Here is a 19,374-nt window from a genome sequence, read left to right on the forward strand (position 1 = left end):
GCTAAATATTCAAGGCATTCTGCCTGGTAAAAATAATGGATATGTGACACAGTGTCTCCTTTTAAAAAAGGAAAGAAGAAAAGTTCAGTATTAACAATGAAAGGCATGCTAAGCATAAATAATCTGCATAAGAAATGAGTTAATCTGTCTGTTAGGACAGGTTTGACTCGCTGAACAAGGCTCATCAGGTTCTTCTGGTTTATGTTTAAGAGTAGTGTCATAACTACCTGAAGTCAGAAAAAAGTAGCCGTCCAATAATGCATGTGTCAAATGGAAAAGGCTGGTTTCACCTGAATTGTAACTTTTACCCACATGGTGGAGTTACTTCTATCAGGATTTTGATTGTGGAAAAAATAAAATGGAATGGAAGCAAGAGTTTAAAATACAACTGAGGAACAAAGTTGGGTGTGATTTTTTTTTTTTTTTAATACTAAAACTTTAAATCATTACTAGGTAAAAAAGGGTTGGCATTGTACTTCTTAAGGCATTTCATTCACATAGAGTACCAAGAGTTATATCATTGCTAATGTTTTCCTGCTGAGCTACCATCATCTTTTGTCTTGCTGTCATAGCATTACACTGATGTTCCTTCCCCATTTGGGTAGGGTCATTATCCTGGTGCCCGGTTGCGTTGCCTCTGCTGAGCAGGTTAACTGCTTGAGGTCTTTTATCTAGACAAATGTTTTACCAGCGCTTTTGCTCCACGATGACACAAACCGTTCCTCGGAGGTCAAATCCAGACGAATTAGCAATGCCGTGATAGCGTGTTCCCTGTATGTTCACACATTCCTTCAGACCCATGGGAATAAAGGTATCAGCTTTGTGAAATGAATAAAAATAGTGATTTAAAGGACACTTTAAGTGTCCTTTTTTTTTTTAGATTTGCTTCTCCCAAGTAAGTACTTGTCTGTTGTCTTCAATTAATACTTTTAAGTGTCACTGTAAAACTGGGTTGTCAAAAGAATGCTGTTTTACAATGAATTTTGACAATCATATGATAATCACAATAGCCAATTCTCACAGATAAAATGTGTGCATAATGAGCACAATTCACAGTTCACACATTTTTCATGTGTTCCTAATTCTGTCAGTGTCTTCCCTTAAAATAGTAGCTTTGAGACTATTAGCCATTCCCTGGGCATTTTTTGGTAGTTTCTTTCTGTGCATGAATGATAATCAAGAGGCCAAATAACAAGTGAGAAAATGCCCTAAAGCTTGCTCAGCTGGGCTAAGGTTTGACAACATCTGGGTGATATGGGTACTCCACAGGCAGATAACATTGATAAAGCAAGGTGTTAAAATGCATTTTTAGGGTACCAAAGCTTTCCAGAGATAAAGTAGAAGTTAATGTCAATGTTCATTTCAACAACTGCATGTTGGGTGTAATATAGATGTGCAGGTTTAACAGTAAAAAAAAAAAAAAAGAGGTGGGAAAAGGAAGAAAACATTGATGTTTGGAACTAAATTTTATGCTATCAGTTTTATGTAAAAAGGTCTAACAAGTTCATATCACCCACGTTCAGGCTATTAGTAGATTCTGTCGGCCTTGTCCCAGCCAGAAGATGATATGTACAAGAGCTAATCCTCTGCATCTCTTCATAGGAATTTGAGGGTATTCCTTGATTTGTGAAATAGAATTTGATATGACATTGCTGAACAAAAGTGATGAGCACCTTAATTTGTCATAGAAAGAAAAGTCTCTTTTCATCTCCTGTTCATACAAACTTCAGTTTAGGAATGTAGCTGAGCAAATATTTAGCTTTAGGGATGTGATTAAAACCTACTGAAGCAGATGAAGTTTCTGGAGGTTCCAGTGTGGGGAACAGGAATTCTTCTCTCAATCTGGACTAAATTTCCTTTAAAATTTAAAACTTTTAAGCTTAGAACAACAGAGGCAGGATCGAGGTCACTTGCCTTCCCAAAGATCTAAAGGTATCAATGTGTAGTAGGATTTCAGTATTTATTGCTTTAGCTGCAAGTATTTAATTTATGTTGAAAATACTAATGCACAAATTTAACTCAGTAATTCCCATCTCTTCCTGTCTCCCACTGGGAAAACCACATTGACTTCAAATAAGCTCTGTGTGGGTACTGGTCTCTTTGCATGGAGTCCCTTAAAGGGTCAGGGCTAAAGTCTTCATATGGTGGTAAAACAATGAAGTTCAGTTTTATCCCTGTGTGTGCATATAACTCAAGGTATGTCTTGTTGCTTCATAACTTACAACAAAGTGCACCTCTGAGTTTTGGAGCTAACACCTACTGGTCATGGGTGATGGCTGCAGTTGTGTTAGGAATACATCTGCACAGGGAAAGTGAGGGAACATGGTGTTTGTATGAGCAATATTTTCATTTTTTTGTTGGGTAGGGTTGTTGGGGGTTTTGGCTTTTTTTTTTTTAAGTACATCTTCTTTAGTAGTACATACCAACAAGATTTTGGAAGACTTTTTGTGTATGAAAGCATTGGGAGCCAGAGTGAGAGAAAATTTTTCTTCAGTCTGAATTACAACTTAGGCCTCGCAAAGACTTAGTCCTCTGGACCGGTTTCACTCTGGAGTGGGGGAAGATTTTTAGGTGAATAGGAACTGATTCAATTAGTGCTTAAATTAATGAGTGATGTCTTTTCACTGTCTACTGTATCCACTGGGGATTAGACTCAGTCTGCCACGAAGGATACAGGGCTCATCTGAACTACTGAGGCCATAAGGACGCAGCGAGGGTATAGACGACTGGCATTTTTATTTTTCAGTTAGGGCAATTAGTTGTGTTAGCTTAATCAAGTCCATGTAGCTTGGCTTTCACAAGGAAATTTTCTGCTTTGGTACTAAAAACTGATCAAAGACTGTCACTAGAATTTGATTTTTGTTTGTTGTATGAGTTCATTTAGAGTATGCCAGCGGCTGCTGCAGTCAGTGAACCTAAATAAATGTCTGTTGGATATCTATTTAGCAGCAGGCTCCAGTTTTTTCAGCACCATCTCTGTGTAACCTTTTAATCTAGTTCTTGTCTTTGACTTTTCCTATTTTATATATTTAACCCCTTGATGCAGATATTTCGCATTAAGTGCTTTAGAAATCCTGATTTACTGCCTCAAGGGATTAACCAGAATTCCAGTATTCTTGCTTTATCTACATTCATTTATACAGCCCATTTATTTCTAATAAATACGTTGGCCAGATCATATTTCTCTGCAAACTCTAAGCCCTGAAAATAAATTTATGCAGTGACATAATGAAAATAATAAAAACTCTCTTGCATATTGCTCTTATTCTTGCTTTAAGTATCAGCTTCCAAAGGCACAATGGGTTTATATTCTCCAAGTAAGCACCACCTTTGAGGTTCACGCTGCAAAGCTCTAATTTTTAGTTGACTTCTAAGAGGATTTAATCAAACTACAGGATATATGATTCAAAGCAAAAAATGCAATTAAGAAGAAACTTATTCTGTAGGCAAAGAGCAGCTTGTTTTCATTAATTTTATGAAGAATGTTGTTTTTCTTGGCTGAAAACTTAAACTCATGGGACAAAGGAAGATTTATGGGGTGATCCGCAAAATCACACAGGTTTTGTGTTGCAATGCCATTTTTGCAGTGACCACTAGAGTCCCTATAGCTGAAAGTTTATCAGTGTTTCTTTTTATAAATCTCTATTTTCAGAAAGGGCTTTTATTGAGAGATTAGCTTTGAGCTAAATATATGCACACAAAGCCTTAGTGTGTATGTAGTGTGGTAAGCATGTATATTTTAATGTAAACAATTTATAATACTTTAAGAGCTCTTACATTACAAGGAAAAATGAAACTGAAGTAAGGATGGCTATTTCAACCTCCCATTCATACACTGCGTTTGTGTCTTTGTTGTTATGCTTTATTTATACATATGGCAAACTCCAGCAGTTGCCGAAAGCCACAAGAATAGAAGATCAGAGACACAATGTCTCCTGCCCTTGTGTCAACACCGCTTGTGAGGTGCTCAGGCCGAAGATCTGTGTGTTGTATAAAGATTTAACTTTTGCGACCATTATTGTGGAAGTACGGAGCCTGAGATGAGGCTGGGTTATTGGGTGGCTGTTGGGCTTATTTCGCCCTTCTGAGTTTTGACCCCTTAGATTTGAAGTTCCAACTTAGCTTTAACTTTGACACATGTATTTTGAAACCAAATAATACATTTTTTTAGTTAACTGTACCAAATAGAATACCTTTTGTATCTTTTAAAATCTCTTTAAGAAGATCAGTAGTTCATGAACGGTAATGAAACAAGTGTCTTAACAGAATGTTCTTTCATTCCCCATAATGTCAGCAAAAGTGTCTACTTGTTTAATATTGTAGTAAACAGAAAAGTTCATGGTTCAGTGCTTAAGCCTCTGAGCTGTCTCCCCAACTGTTCCTGGCTGCCAGTATTTTACTTACTCAACAGGAAACTAATTTAATTAGTACAAAGAACAGGCCAGTACAGATGCCTGTATTAAATTCTTTCAGTTTGTAGAAGGCATATGCTAAAGTCCCTACATTAGATGGAAAACCAGAGATCATATACACAATGGAGTATCTGTTATTCTGTATTATCAAAGGTTGCTGCCTCAAATTATGTTACTGTGGTCTTGCAACATCAAACCAGACAAAATATTTCAGTTGAAAGACGTAGAAGCTGATAGTAAATTTGAGCCAGGCTTATGTTTCCTATTTCAAATATCTTCATCCTATTTGTGACTAACAGCAAAGATGTACCATTAGTTCTTAGCAACACTGTCTTCTCCTAAAGTCTGCTTCAAGCACCTTATTAAAGTGACAAATTCAAACAGTAGTTAGGAAATACAAAAATTAAGGTTTCAAATTTAATTTCCTCCACCTGCAGTTTATGCATTCATCTACAGTTTTCATTTACAGGATCATTTACTATTATTTCTTTGGGACCTCAGATTGCTTTTTTACAGGATAATGGGTAGTTAATGTTTCTTTTCATCATCATCATTCAGTGTTTGATCCTATGCATTATGGCTACAGCATCCATAGCCTGCACCAGATACGGAATCATTAATTTCCATGGAGGCTTTTTGAGATGCACTGTATCTTAGTTCCTTGGCAGCATTGGGAAGCCACCTTCACAGTACCTCCATGAGCTGAGCTGGTACGGAAGTGTCCATTTTACACACTAGGAGCTGAGGCACAGGTATTAAAATGGCAACTGTTAAAAATAAATCAATTTTTCTTGCCTGATTTCTTAGAGCTCCTAGCATCTTTTAGTGTTTAATAAGTTCAGATTGGATTTCATTTTGCACTGACCTCAGTTGAAGCAGCGAATGCTCAGTGTATTAGCAGCCCAAGCCAGGAATCATCTTGGATTATACAGAAAATAAGAGATGCCAAGTGGAATTCCTGTTAGGAGAAAATTAACTAAAATCAGTTACTATAACTTCTCTAGCGTCATGTAGGAGATCTGAATAAACTTTTCTAGCATCATGTAGGAGTGGTGGCAGAAGCAGGACTCAAATGCATCTTTCTAGGCATTCAGCTACTGAAACTTTCTTACTTTTTCTCATCTGCTCAACTTACTTGAGACCTTCCAGCTTCCCCAATAAAGGAGTCAAGGGTCTTATTTTCAATAAAACTCTTTGTCTTAAAAGAGCAGCATAGAGTTTGAGCAGTGGATGTGGCAAGGGTGTCATGTGGGACAAGAAATTAATCTCATGTTAAAGACTACTAGAGATGTAGAAGGGATTAGATGCAATATTGCACAAGCATTTTTAACTCCTTTCAAGAGTTGTAATTTCCCAAATTTTCAGAAACTGAAGAAGTGATAGAAAAAGTTTCGGTGCACGGAATCATACTGATGCCTTCTTTCACCTTCATCAAGATGTGTTGTCAGTGGGATTCATACCTTTCAACCCACAGTGTGAGGCCAGTAGGTAGCAGTAGGAGGTGATTATCCTCTGTGTCAGGCTGACACAAGAGAAAACGCGGTGCACTGTGCAAACAAGCTTACCTGCTGTTTGTTGGACAGGAGATAATGTTATATGACCCAGGAATAATAGGTCCTACTGCTGCTGCTGAAAAGACGTGTAGCCTCCTGGCTGTACGGTGTTTGCCATCTGCCCTCTGCCTCTCCATGTCTCCTTCTGCCCCTTTTCTTGACAGTCACGTCCCTATTCCCTAACCTGGTGCTGCAGCCTGTTTCCCCTCTGCTTGTCAAAAAGGAGTCAGCGATAGGAATGCGCTCAATAGTGCCTGTCCTGATGACTGGGTGTTTGACTCAAAAGGTAATTTTAATATTGTTCTGGAGCTTAGCCTCCCCTTAGTCCCCCCCACCCTCAAAAAAAAAAAAAAACAACAAACCAGTATTTGCAAGGATGGGAAGAGGAGTCCATCTCTCTCCTTATCTAAATTAAATGTTATGAAAGTTGTTCTTTCTCTTTCAACATGTTATCCTTCTGTCTGTTTTGTTTGCCTGCATGCCGTGGTCAAAGATTGAATGACTGAGAACATGGCAACTCCTGGCTTTCTCGTTTAACCACTATTAATCACTTGACGTTGCATTTAGAGCTAGTTTGCACAAGGTATGTGAAAAGCAAAGAGCCTCACTTGCATGCTGGCTTAACTGCCGGGAACATTTTCCCCTCCCATCTGCTGCGTTCATTATTATTTAAAAGCAAATCAGGAGCCAGAATTGGATTAGCAGAGTGGGTGGCACCAGTGGAAAACAAGCTCTGTATTGGCAGTCACCCTGCCAAGTTCATGTGAAATTGCCCATTTTAGCTGGCAGCTTCAGCTTAGCTTGTTGTGATCACATATGGGTCTGGAGGGTAAGAATCTATTTCCATATTATAGCAGCTTCTGCTGCAGAGCCTCATAGTTTGTAGCTGTGTGGTTCCCTGGCTTCTGCTGCAGACTGCCCCCCTGGTCTGCTCTGCGATGCTGGGCTGGCTCCTTGGCTGTCGTCTCGGCTTTTTCCCGAGGTCCCCTCGGCAGCTCTACCTATGTGTTGATACCCAGTTTGCCCCCAGCTACTCTGTTGGTCTCAAGCTGTAAGTGTGTTGAACGTCAAGAAGCAAAATAGGGAAGCTCATAAACCCCTCATCTGTGGGGCCCCCAGAATCAAAGGAGAGAAATCAAGCCCTTGCTTTGACTCTTAAGGGTCAGTAGTTTCTCAAAACAGCAGGGATATGTATTTTATGTTTGAAAAAATAAATAACGTAGCGTGTATGTTATACATCAACTCTAAACTGAATCACTTCATAAATAGGTGTTTACAAATGAAAAATTAACTTCTGTAAATTAATAAAAATCCCATTTCAAATATTAGTGGTCTAAAATTTTCCAGGATATTATTTCAGTGTCCAGTGTTGTCTATTGTACTTCTGCATAAACGAAGTTTTGGTACCTTACACTGAAATCCGTGTGACAGGGATACCACCAACTTAGTCAATTCTGTAAAATAAGTTCAAAGATATTTCAGAAACCAGACTGCCCCTAAGTCCCTCAGCTGTGATTAGCGAGTTAACAATAACATTTCTTATTTCAGAAATCTCCTTTTCATCCTCCACTTACTATATAAGGAAAATAATTAAAATAACTCTATGCAAAGCCCTTTCAAAGTACAAAGTATGTATCTCTCTGAGTTTACAGTACTGTTATTGTCGGTTATTACTTGTAGGGATAAAAATGTTCTGAGGAAGGAGAGTTACAGGCTGTTGACATGCCTTTAAACTATTTTCTTATAATTTCCAGAATTTCCATTGCCTTTTTTTGATCACTGTTTTTTTTATTTTTATTTTGGGCACACTCTACTGCTATACCTTACTTTAGAAACCTTTTTTTTTGAGGATAGTGAAGAGAAGGGAGGCAGAGAAACCTCTCTTGTGAGAGTATATGATCCACTTCCGTGCAGTGTGAAAAATGGAAGAGTTTATTCCTGTTGATCTCTGTTATCACAGCCCATGCACGGTAATAACCCCAGTCTAATGTAGTTTGACAAAGGTGGACAAGACTTGATGCGTGATGCCATTAAAAAACCCCAAGCACTAGTAATGAGATCAGCTGCACCTCAAAGATGGGAGTCGGTGCGCAGGTCTGCCTCCCTGCCTGTGCCCGCACCTCCCTGCTCACGCTGCGGTGGGGGGCTTCTTGTGCATGACATGACTGCTGTTGTCATCTTCCTGCTGTTAGTTCAGTGATGATGGGTTGAGAGAAGTGTCAGGAAGCGGGCTAATATATCCTAATCAATGACCAAAATCTAACGCTCTTGAATATGTGTGTATTTATCACCAAACGGCTGCAAAATCAGAACATAATGTACTAGTGAGGCAGTTAGATAGTATCACTAATAACATACCAAACCAAAAGCCCGTGTTTTGGAAGGATTTCATTCTGTGATGAACTCTATTTATGAAGTCCCTGCTGGGGGTGAGAGATGTGATCAGCGCTCAGGCTCCAGTGGCAGCGTCTTTGTCACTGCCTGTGTGGAGACCTGAACACATCGCTTAGGCACAAAGAGGCAGCTTAATTCTTTGTTCATTCTTTATAAGTGAGCTAGTTACTCATTTCCTCATACGGAACTGTTATCATCCTTCATACCTAAATTATATTTTGTTTATGGATTAAATTAAAAGAAGGCTATCATTTTTTGGAAGGCTCTCCCAGTCTGAGATAATAGGTCGCATTTATATTCAAAAGGGTAAAAAGGGATAATTGTATACAGAAAGTCACACTACCTGTTTGTAGAGAGCAACGCAATGTTCTCCTGATGCGTCGTCTCTTTCACCTTCTTTTGATAATTAGACCCAGAGTACGTCTGTTATAGAAGTGGTGGTTATTGTTCTGTATTGTTATTATCTGCCCATCTGTTCTTCTCTTTCTTTCAGTCCTTCCCTGTAACAGTTTTCAGCCACATACCTTTGATATTTTTCATAGCTACACTTTACATGACTCATAAAATGAATACAAGCTAATCAGGTGGATTGAACTTCAGTCACCATGAACAAATGAGGACTTACTGTAGTGCAGTGCTGTCCAGTAACTGTGAATGTCTCAGTAACACGAGAGAAGTTTCAGTTTGAGAAAAGCCATCATAAATGAATTTATATGCCCACCCAGATTCATTTTAATTAAAATCATCCATGAGTCTTGGCTGTTGCTTTGACTACTAAGTACTTACAAATAAGCTTAATAGACATGGTTGTTTTTTCCGCAGCTGTAAAAATACATATTCTGCTACATTATGTTTTTTATCTGATTTATTTAAATAGAGTTGGGTAAAGATGCAGTTTATAGTGAAGGTGAAAGGGTCAAAATCCTATTTAATTAACTTATACCCACTTGGGAAGCAGCCAAGGTAAAAGAATGCAGTGAAAGTAAGCTTCAAATAATATGAAATCTTTGAAAAGGACTAACCACCTTTGGTGAAAGGCTTTCCTGTTCTTAACCTTGTGTCATTTAAACTATTTAAATGAGCTATGCAAAACCTTACGTTTATAATGGAGCTTCAAAAAAAAAGATTAAGTATTTCTTGCAGTTACAAGAAAACTGATGCTTATGGCAGTGAAAGGAAAGCCTTTAGTACTCCATCTTACCATGATCCCTGTCTTTGCATATCACAAAATGCACGGTATATTGCACCTGATTTGACATCTGCTATTTCTGCCACATGTATGAAGCCTCTCAAGTGTGTGAGACTACTTTTTAAAAACATGTAAGTCTCTCAGAAAACAATTAGGAGTGGGGGGGAAGCCTCTGTAATATCTGAAGGCCTGATTTTCAAAGGTTGTGGATGCTGCACGGTTTCTAAAAGCTGTGTCTATGAGAAGCACCTCATGTTCCCAAACCATGCGTTATATTTTAATATCTTAGTCATACATGAGGAAAAGGTTCTTATCACAGCCAGAAACTCTGAGAAATAAAATAACTGAGCTGCTTCGTGATCTCTTTCTATACTAGATAGGATATCCTCATTGCTGTGGTGATGCTCTGTAGAGGTGCCAATTCTGGAACATTTTTTCCATTTAATGCCACAGAGACCACACTGTGGAAATATTTCTGTTTCAGTACTCCGTATGGTTTTGTATGTAAAAATGGAACTGGGAGGGAAGAACGCAGCTGGCCGGAAGCTGCCGCTAACTATTTCTAATGTCATAGATTTTCAGTGAGAATCCCAAGTGGGAGCTGTATAGGTGAGTATCAACAGAGCCTATAGGGAGTGAGCGCGGAGGCAAGCAGTATTCCACAGAGACACCACTGCATTGTCTAAACTGGGATTTTTTCTCTCCTGCCCCATTCTAGTCTTCAGAACTGTTGGACTGGGAAACAATTCAGGCTTGGAAAGGTCAACTCCAAAGACTTAATGATCTCTCTGTCAATACCATTGTATGGCATTCATGGTGTGGGTGATCACATAGCCTAAGAGCTTTGGACATAATGGTATTTGGAAATATATTCCAAAATTTAAATGTGTCTATTACTTAAACTTGCCATTAATTTAATATGCTATAATTGTGGGAAAGATCCTTCTGATTCAGCATGTGAGGTCTGCATTCTGTCTAATTTTATACGTGCTTAAGGGTTGCAGTGCTGTCCTAAAAAATGCATTTTAATTGACATGACCACTTTGGCATGATGCTCAGTCTCTGAAAAGCCACAGCAGCAAATAGAATGTATAACCAGATGGTGCTTAGCTAGAAGGATCTTTGCTATCCAGAATGCAACTGCAATGATGTCTGTTCTGTCAAGCTAAAAACAAAGGCATTCATAACTCCACATTCCAGATTAATTAAGAATTCCTTGCTGGTTTGAAAAGTACTCTCCTTTCTGGGGGGGGGAGGGGGGAAGCCTCTAGGAAAAGCTCTAAAAAATAAAAATGCAGGTGAGAAGTGGATCTTTCTTTCTAAGTTTACCAATCACTTTTTCTTCTTCTTTCTCCATCTGAACATTCATTCTCTCTTCTCTAAAAAATTACTAACAAACATAATTCCAAACTGCCTGTAGGTACTTTCAGGCTACTACAATAATTTTGGTAATGATAAACATTCACACTTTGTTTTCTTAATGTTTAGCATTTGTCTGTGGGGAGGAAGGTAGTATATAGTGTTGTGATCACTTGCAGCAGTATCTTTAAGTTCCAAGGAATCTTTGTTTCTGTAAGCCAACTAGCAAAATGGTCCACACCCATCTCGACTATCCCATAGCTACTTTGCACTGATTACACTAGAAGCACTAAATTTGTTCGTAGAGCATTTACCTCTCAACAAGTAACTTGGCTAATATTAACAATCACATGTATACAGAATGTCCTATTTTTAAGTACCTGTGGATACTTTAATCTTTGCATGAGGCAGTGCTTAATTTTCAGGAGGTGGTGAATGCTAATGAGTCATCCGGCAGGCATTTAGTCTATCGTATGTCATTTTCTCCATCAGATTTTGTTTTGGGCATAAAAACCATGACAGGGAAAAATGAATAAATTTCCAAATAAGTTCTCTGAATTTATTTAGTTGTCATTGCATTAGATGGTGGGGGGAGAAGAGGAGGGAGATGGTCAGACACATCATCTCATTTGGCTTTTGAGTTGGTGAGCTGTTGTGCTTCAGGCAGAAGAAATATGCTTAGGTTCGAGTTGATAAATAGTACTGTATATAGCAGAAACCATCAGTCCTGAGACTGGCAGTCAATAAGTTTCATTCATGATATTTGGATTGGGGCAGAGTTGATCTGCTCCCCCCGAACTCCAGGGCTGTATTCTTCATTCAAAGCTAGATACAGACCTATAAAGAATCTGAAGCTTTTCTGTCCTTTTGAAGTTTCTGAACTCTGGTTAAATATGACTTGAAGTTTCACAAGCTGTTAACACACTAAACATCTCCTTGATATGTTGGCAGGCCAACATATTTTTATTGCTAAAAAAATGAAAACCCACCAAAAAAATCCAAGGAACTTCCAGTTAGAGGCATGGGCTCTCAGCCATCTCTTGTTTGCTGCTCCCTTGAAACATGTACAGGAGATTATCCTTATTAGGCAATCTTACGGGTATTCCCAGATCTTTTGAGTATGGTTTTCTTCCTTTTTAATTAGTAGGTCATTATGCGACAACTTCTGTCTGCTCCCTTAAGTGGCCAGCTAAGGCAGATTTCACTGTGTTTCTGGATACCTGAAAATAATTAGCCATTTGTGAATTGGGAATTGGCTTCAGACTTTAGAAAGTGAAGCTTTGTTATGAGTAATGCACTGGGGAACTGCTGTTGATGAAAAATAAGGATGTAATTCCACATTTTTGTCTGTGCAGGCAAAACCAGCATGATCAATTTGTGCCTAGATCCAGGCAGTTCCTTCTTGCTCCCTACCAGTTTCCAATCCCATAGTTATGCTGATGCAACTGTTTATAAGTTTGATATAAACTGGATCGCTGAGCAGATCTACGTTAAAACTAATCCCACTTCTGATACTTTTAGTGATCCAGTGTGTAGGGAGTCCCACAGACAGTTTTATCAGGGCAAGTGACAGGGGGACAAGTTGCAGGGCAGGAATAGCAGGAAGAGTGAGGTTTGTGGGAAGCAGGAATTTCTTAAGCTGGCTCTGCCACAAAGGTGAGACACAGTGGAAGGGTATCACAGCTCAGCTCACTTGCACCCAGTTGCTTGTGGTTGAATCTCCAGTCCCTTGGCTGTTTGGTTTGGCAAGAGAGTGCAATGGGGAAATCCCTCGCCAGCACTTCCTGGTGCTCCTTTTCCCTGGAGAGGGGTTCAAACCAGTAACAGACCTGTTAACCAGAGCACTAATGGGTGTGTATCGTTTTCCAACAGGTATTTCCTCTTCTGAGTTCTCTGCAACCGTAACTGATAGGCTCTCTTTTTTTTCCTTTTCTTCTTTCAGATGTTTTAATTAAGGTACATACACATTTTTTTCAGGCATAGCATTTACTTATCTGTTTCAGAGTAGAAAGCTGGTGCTACAGCTGAGATAAGGATCCCATTGTGTCAAACACTGGCAAAAATTGTAGGTTTAGGTTCTCTCATTATAGATCCAGGGAGGCAGCATTTCTCCAATTCATGTTCAGTCAGTTCCTCTCTGGCAGGCTTTTTTGCAAGTTATCTGGGTGAGAAACAGAGCAATTTAGACACATCACTTTAATCAGGAAAAAAAAAAAAAGAAAAAGAAAAGAAGGGGGAGGGCTTGTTTGGGTTCCTTGCACATTGAAATCTAGAAGATCTTTGAGTTACATCTTTCAGTTTCTTTAATGATATAATCGTGAGTGAATTTATGTCTTTATAGGGATTCAGTTTCAGAGGAGATAAATCTTTAAGCCATTAAAACCATAAATAATATACTGAATCCTGAAGCCTTTGGAAAAGGAAAAACAAGCCAGGAAGGTGTAAGAAGTAGCACTAATATTTTTCTGATCTTGATGTGTACCAAAATCCTCAGCTTGCTTTTTTGTTTCTAATAAGGTTTCTATGGCTTTGCTTGCATACTATACTGAGCTCAATAACACTGCTATTTTTGTAGTATCTTCGTCTGAAGTATTAGTTTTCCCAGAGCTCGCTCACAGAGGGCTGTGCTTTATTCTCAAAAACCAGAAGACATGTAGTAGATTCAGTCCTGGCTATTTTTCATGTGAAGCCTTATTCAAATGGTAATTGTAAAAGTCTTTGTGGACTTTGTTCTCAACTCAAAGAAAAAACTTCAGCTGCGGGCAGCTAGGGTAGGAAAGGATTTTTGCTGAAAGACTCAGAGAAAACTAATTTGGAAGTTACCACAGCCACTCAAAAGTTAAAGGTACACCTACAAATCAACTGTGAAACCAATCATGTTATCAAATATCATTGGAAGTTAATATTGTGAATAAAATACATTACAGTGAGGGTCAGGACTTACATTCCTTTTTTTCCTAACAAAACACACTATGAAGGAATTCCTTGTAATATTTTGAAGAGACCTGTGTGCAAAGTATGCACGGTTGGTTTGCAATTATTGATATGCATATACGCCGCTTAGCAACTGGTGTATAATTTAAGGGTAAGACTTGGCTCTTCAGAATCAGCCTCCCACACTGGACTGTTGGATGCGCATTTACAAAGTCGTAGGTGATGTAGGGCTCATTTTGGACTCTTATTGTACATGAAGGTACAACTTGGGAAACTCACAGTTCAAGTAAGGATTTCAACAACTTCCAAAGTTTGCAGCTGTTCTAATACTGCATTTTTGTTAAACTTAATTGTATTTGTGTAATTTGAACTATTGGTTGCTCCAGCTAAAATTGGGCACTCTTTCTGGGAGACACTCTAAACCCAGAGGCTGGGATATAAAACAGAGCCCCTGTTACAAAACAGAGGTTACAGGGGGATAAAGTGCCTCTGGTCACATTCAGTAGCAAAGCCGAAATCTTGGTTTCTGCTTTCCAGCCCTATATCCACTGTGCCACACACCTCTCACCTTTAAATGGTTGTCACTTATTTAATGTACATATACTCATAAAATCATTTAGTTTATAATTGTGTTACTATCCTAACTTTTTCTTTAACCAGTTTATTTTATTTTCTCACTAGTTTACAGTTCTTGTCGACCACTCACTTCTTTTGGGGTCATCCCCTCGCTCCCACCCTGAAACTGCAGTCACCTCCCACACACAAATCCCTTTGTTTGGAGTTGTGGTGCTCTGCTCAGAGGCAAAGTCCATCTGTGAAAAATTCTTTGTGGGAAGAGGAATTCTTAAAACAGGAACATGTCCATATGCAATCTGTGTTATGATTCATACGTTAGGACTGCGGAGAAGAATATACAGCAATTTTCATCAGTGAAGACAGAGTCTGGGAAATCCAGTGTGTATAAGAATACTAACGCAGTAACTAAGAAACAGGGTAAAAAGAGCAGGAAAAAATGGATCAGTAAATCCTTTGTTACTTCTTTGTTTACTTCCAATGACTGATAGTAGTTATTATTATAATGTGTAAGTATCCCATACAGCGCTGTGTCTGTGAAAGAATAACAGCCAACTGTTGCCAAGACAATCCAGAGGTGTCCTTTAAACATTAAATTAGATTAAATATCACTAAAGAATTGTAAAGTGAATTGGAAAAGCTGTGGCCCATATGAGGGGAGGAAGGTGAGGATGTTCTCCCTTTACTAAGTTATGCCCCATCCTAGGAAAAAGATTGGAAGTCACATTCATTGTGTACTTGGCAAAGGAGTTTACATCAGATGTTTTGGCCACACAGGTAACGTGCATGTATTTGGCTAAGGCTTCTTTCATTCTTTAGTTACGGCAGTGCGGGATCCTGAGTTGGCACTATAAACTGACGGTGTCAACATGGGCTTTGACACAAGCTGAAATTAAATTGTAATAATTCAGCTTCGTTCAGCTCCTGAAAGATGCTTTGTAGACACATCACAGAGAAGAAGATATTTTGTTCCAGTGCTGTTTTAGAAGTGATGCAAATCCACCATTTTCCTGTGTGTTACAAGGTATTTGAGTTCAGGAATCACATGCCAGCCTATAGCAGAAAATACATTTTTCAAACCCTTCTCAGTTGGTAAAAAAATCATAGTTTTTCTAGTGTCAGGGTTTTTTTTCAAATAAATTTTTAATGACAGCCTGAAGTCTTGCCTCTTCTGTGTATTTTGGGGCATGGATAACTAGATAAAACTAAAGCCCAGCAGAACGCAGTTTTAGTAATCTTGTGTTTAGCCTTAGTGAACAGTATTCCTCGGGAAACCACAAACAAGGTATCGTCCATCGAAGAAAATCTTTCAACAAAGCTTGGCTATATTCTGAAATAATCTTTGAACTAATAACTCTGAAGATACGTAGAGCAACTTTATAGGCAGCAGTCTACTGAGCCTTGTCCATGGGGTAATTCTGAGCCTGAGCTAACAATACTGCACATCATTTATTTCTCATATATTAGAACAATTACATTTATTTTAAATCTCGCAGAATTAAAACTTCCCTCTGAAAGAGAGCACTTTATACAGTGTGACAACTGCATATTTTAAAGCATATGTTTATAGAAATGTCTCTGTGTCCCCATGCTTTCCACACACATTCAGACTCACGCGTACACATTTTTTCTATGTTTGAATTTGTGCACATATATTATAGACACATATAAAATAAGATGTGTATGCATGTATATATGTATAAATGTGTATATATATTTGGAGGGGAAAAAGAATTTATGGGAGGCTGGCCAGATTTAATTTGTCTGCTTGTGTTTAGCACTTAAGGGCTTATATACTCAGTTTGCTCAAAAGAGTGAAGAAGTACTCCTTGCTTATGCCTCAAATCAGAAATGCATGAAGTGCAGCTGCAGAGATAATACATTCTCCCCAAAGGCTTTGGCTGAGCAAATTAGGTGTCAATGGGGTGCCTGCGCAGGCAGTACTCTCTCTAATTAGTCTCTTGAGCCTAGTTGGTGGTGGGTATAAGATGATCTAATCAATTGGTCTGTGTCTGATGGTACGTGTAAAAATCCTAGCAGGCAGAGCTGTCTCCCACAGGTCACTCACCTGCGCAGCGGGAACGCTCATTTTCATTTTTCATCTCTTCCATCACATGATGCTGACAGTTGGTTTTAAGAAAATTGAATCCAAAAAATATCTAGTTCATAGGGCATGTAGGTCAAAATAAAGTTGCATTATGGGTATTGGTGATCCAATTAATTAATATTTATAGCAACGAGTTGCGTGTAGATATTATCCGAGTGCAAATAGTATTGATAATGTTTGGTTGGCTTTTTAAAATGACTTCTCTAACAAAGCTAGGAATAAAAGGTGTGGGGAAAAGATTCACCTGTTAATAGTATACTTTTTTTAGAGAGGATGAACAGTATCTGTGGTGTGCATGTGTATGGTGGAGGGAGAAGCAGAAAGAATTTATTGTTGATGAGCTTAATACCCCCATGTTTCAGCTCATAGAGAATACAGTATCTCCAGTGTCAGCTCACATTTTTACTTTAAATCTGGCGTTGTAGAATGAATACTTTTGTAATAATGCTAAATCAGCTGCAACATAAATAGACCTGCACTCTGAGTGTGCTTTGCATGCTAAGGACTCTGCGGGAGAACAGCTCCGCCCTATGTGATAATTTATACCAAAATTAAAAGCACCTAGAGAAGGATGCTGATGCTGCCAAAAGGAGCATGTAGTGAACTGGTGATTTGCATTTTTAAAGGAAAGAACATTCTTTTGCTAATTAAAATACAGAAAAATATTTGGGATTTAGTCACCCTCCTCTGCTCATGTCTCGAGAGCATGATTAATGTTTAAATTACAAGCTTTAGTATCCCTTCCTAGAACCACTCTTACATCAACAGCTTCTGCATTCTGAAGTTGGCCTCTGCCATTTTTAAGATGGGTTAACACCTTATTTTATCCCATTTGGGATCTGGGACAAACAGGATGTATGTAGCAGATGATTTCTCCAGATAATAAACATACAATTGAGTTACTTGATTTAGGTCACTTGATATTTCAAGCACATAATTTACTTGCTTGTAATGTTCTATTAGAATTAGTAGAGATGTCATGAAAACCAAAATTACCTGGACCATTGCTGAAAAAGTACAACTTCATTTTTAAGGCAGTCTGTTACATTTCACTTTTTGTTGTTGTTGTTGTTTTTTAAAGAGATCTGAAAGAACCCTATTTTGCTCTTGGGAAATCACAAGTTGTAAATATTCCATTTAACAATTTACGCTTTTATAAGCAAAGCTGTGACCAGAGGCCATAAACACAATCTGCCAAGTCACCAGGCAAAACTTTGATTTGTGTGATCAGGAAAATGTATTAAATTCTAAGCACGGCTATTTCTAGAATAGATCTTAAAAAATGCAAACATTGAATACTAAGCCGTCTGGGAACTGAATGGCAGCACTGTGTAGAGAGCCCTGCCTCAGGTCTTGGTTGTGTGAACAACTCATATTTCAGTTCAAGAGCCCCACTGAAGAAACAATGCTTTTTTAATAAAACAATTGGTTCACACTAATCTAAAATTTCATGTTGGTTTTATTGTGGATTTTCTGCTGTGGACAAAGAGACGCCCTGCTCTTCCTCCAGTTTAAGGGAGGTGTCTGTCTGATGTGACAGAATGTGTCCCAATTTAAACAAAATCAAAATGAAGAGAAGGTTTCCTGTCCCACAGCACAGCGATTACAGCGCTCCCCTGCAAAGTGGCATATCGGTGTTCAGTTTCTTCCTCTGCCTCAGGATAGGTAGAGCTCTGTTCCCCATTGCTCAGGAGAAGGCTGGCACTCCACAAGGGCATTCCATGGCCAAGGGAAGGGATTTCACCTGTTGACTCCACTTTGAATCAACAATAAACATTCAGTGAGTTAGGGATTCAGATGCAAACATTATCTATTCCCAGCATATACATTCTTAACCACCAGGCTTGTTTACTGTGTCAGAGATCATGTAAGGTTTTTATACACAGTGGAATTGTCTCGGCAGCCAAAACTAAGGGTTCAGCCTCAGAACAACCTGGCCATTAGGGTACTGGTCCGAGCGGCAGGGAGCTGTCATGCGCACTGGCTTCCCAAACTGGGCAGGCAGAGCATTTCAACACAGCTTCAGAGAGATTGTGCCAACAGCCACTCCCTGGTTCCAGTTGCACTGTGCCTTCTAGCTTTCTCCAGCCAGAACCACTGGGGAAATGTGGCATCAAATTACCTTTTCTTCCAGGGAGTCCACTTCTTGATCTAGACTACATCTTGAGCCTGTGCAGAAGGTGGGAGGTGGTGTTGCCCACCATACCGTTCCGCAGGGTCTTGGCTTCCCAGGAAACCAGTCACCCCAGGTGCAGCTCTGGCATAGCAGGACCCATCAAAGCTGGAGCTGGTGAAGTTGTGATCATAAAACTGTCAGCTGCCTTATACTGAGCTGGAGCAGGAAAACAAATGGGGTTCAGCAAAAAACTTTGCAATCTCCCATGCACATTTACATAACCTCTGCTACCCTTTCCTAGCCCTGTGTATTCTGCCCTTGGTCTGCATTGGTGCTGCCAGTGGTTGCCAGTATGCAAAGTTTACTTTTTCCCTGTGTTAAATGGTAGCAGCTGTCAGTTTGTTCATTTCCAAGGAAGCTTTTAATGTTCTAGGTCTTGATTCTGGAAGTGCTAAGCTTCTGATGAAGGTATTCCCCATTTCACAGGCTCAGGCTCTGCCCTGGAGAACTTGTCATCAGCTTTCCCTACAGAGCCAAACTTGAAGCCAGAAAATGTGGTACTGTCACTGGGAAATGGTAGCACAGCCCTTGAAGAAGCGTTATGCTCCCCTCCTTTAGAAACTGTCCTGAGGACCACTGACAGAAAGGAAAAGTTCTGCGTAATTAATGTAATTGCAGTCATTCTCAAATTTGAGCAATTTGGTAACTCCTGGAAAAGCCTCCATCCAGAGGCTTTT

General features: G+C 39.1%; 1 protein-coding gene across 2 annotated transcripts in view; it reads left to right on the forward strand.

Moving 5' to 3' along the window:
• The window catches only part of CDK14 (cyclin dependent kinase 14), a 325,979-nt gene that overhangs the window by 300,363 nt on the left and 6,242 nt on the right, over positions 1-19,374 (forward strand). The window lies entirely within an intron of this gene.

The sequence above is a fragment of the Phalacrocorax aristotelis genome, chromosome 2, assembly GCF_949628215.1.
Source record: "Phalacrocorax aristotelis chromosome 2, bGulAri2.1, whole genome shotgun sequence".
NCBI lineage: Eukaryota > Metazoa > Chordata > Aves > Suliformes > Phalacrocoracidae > Phalacrocorax > Phalacrocorax aristotelis.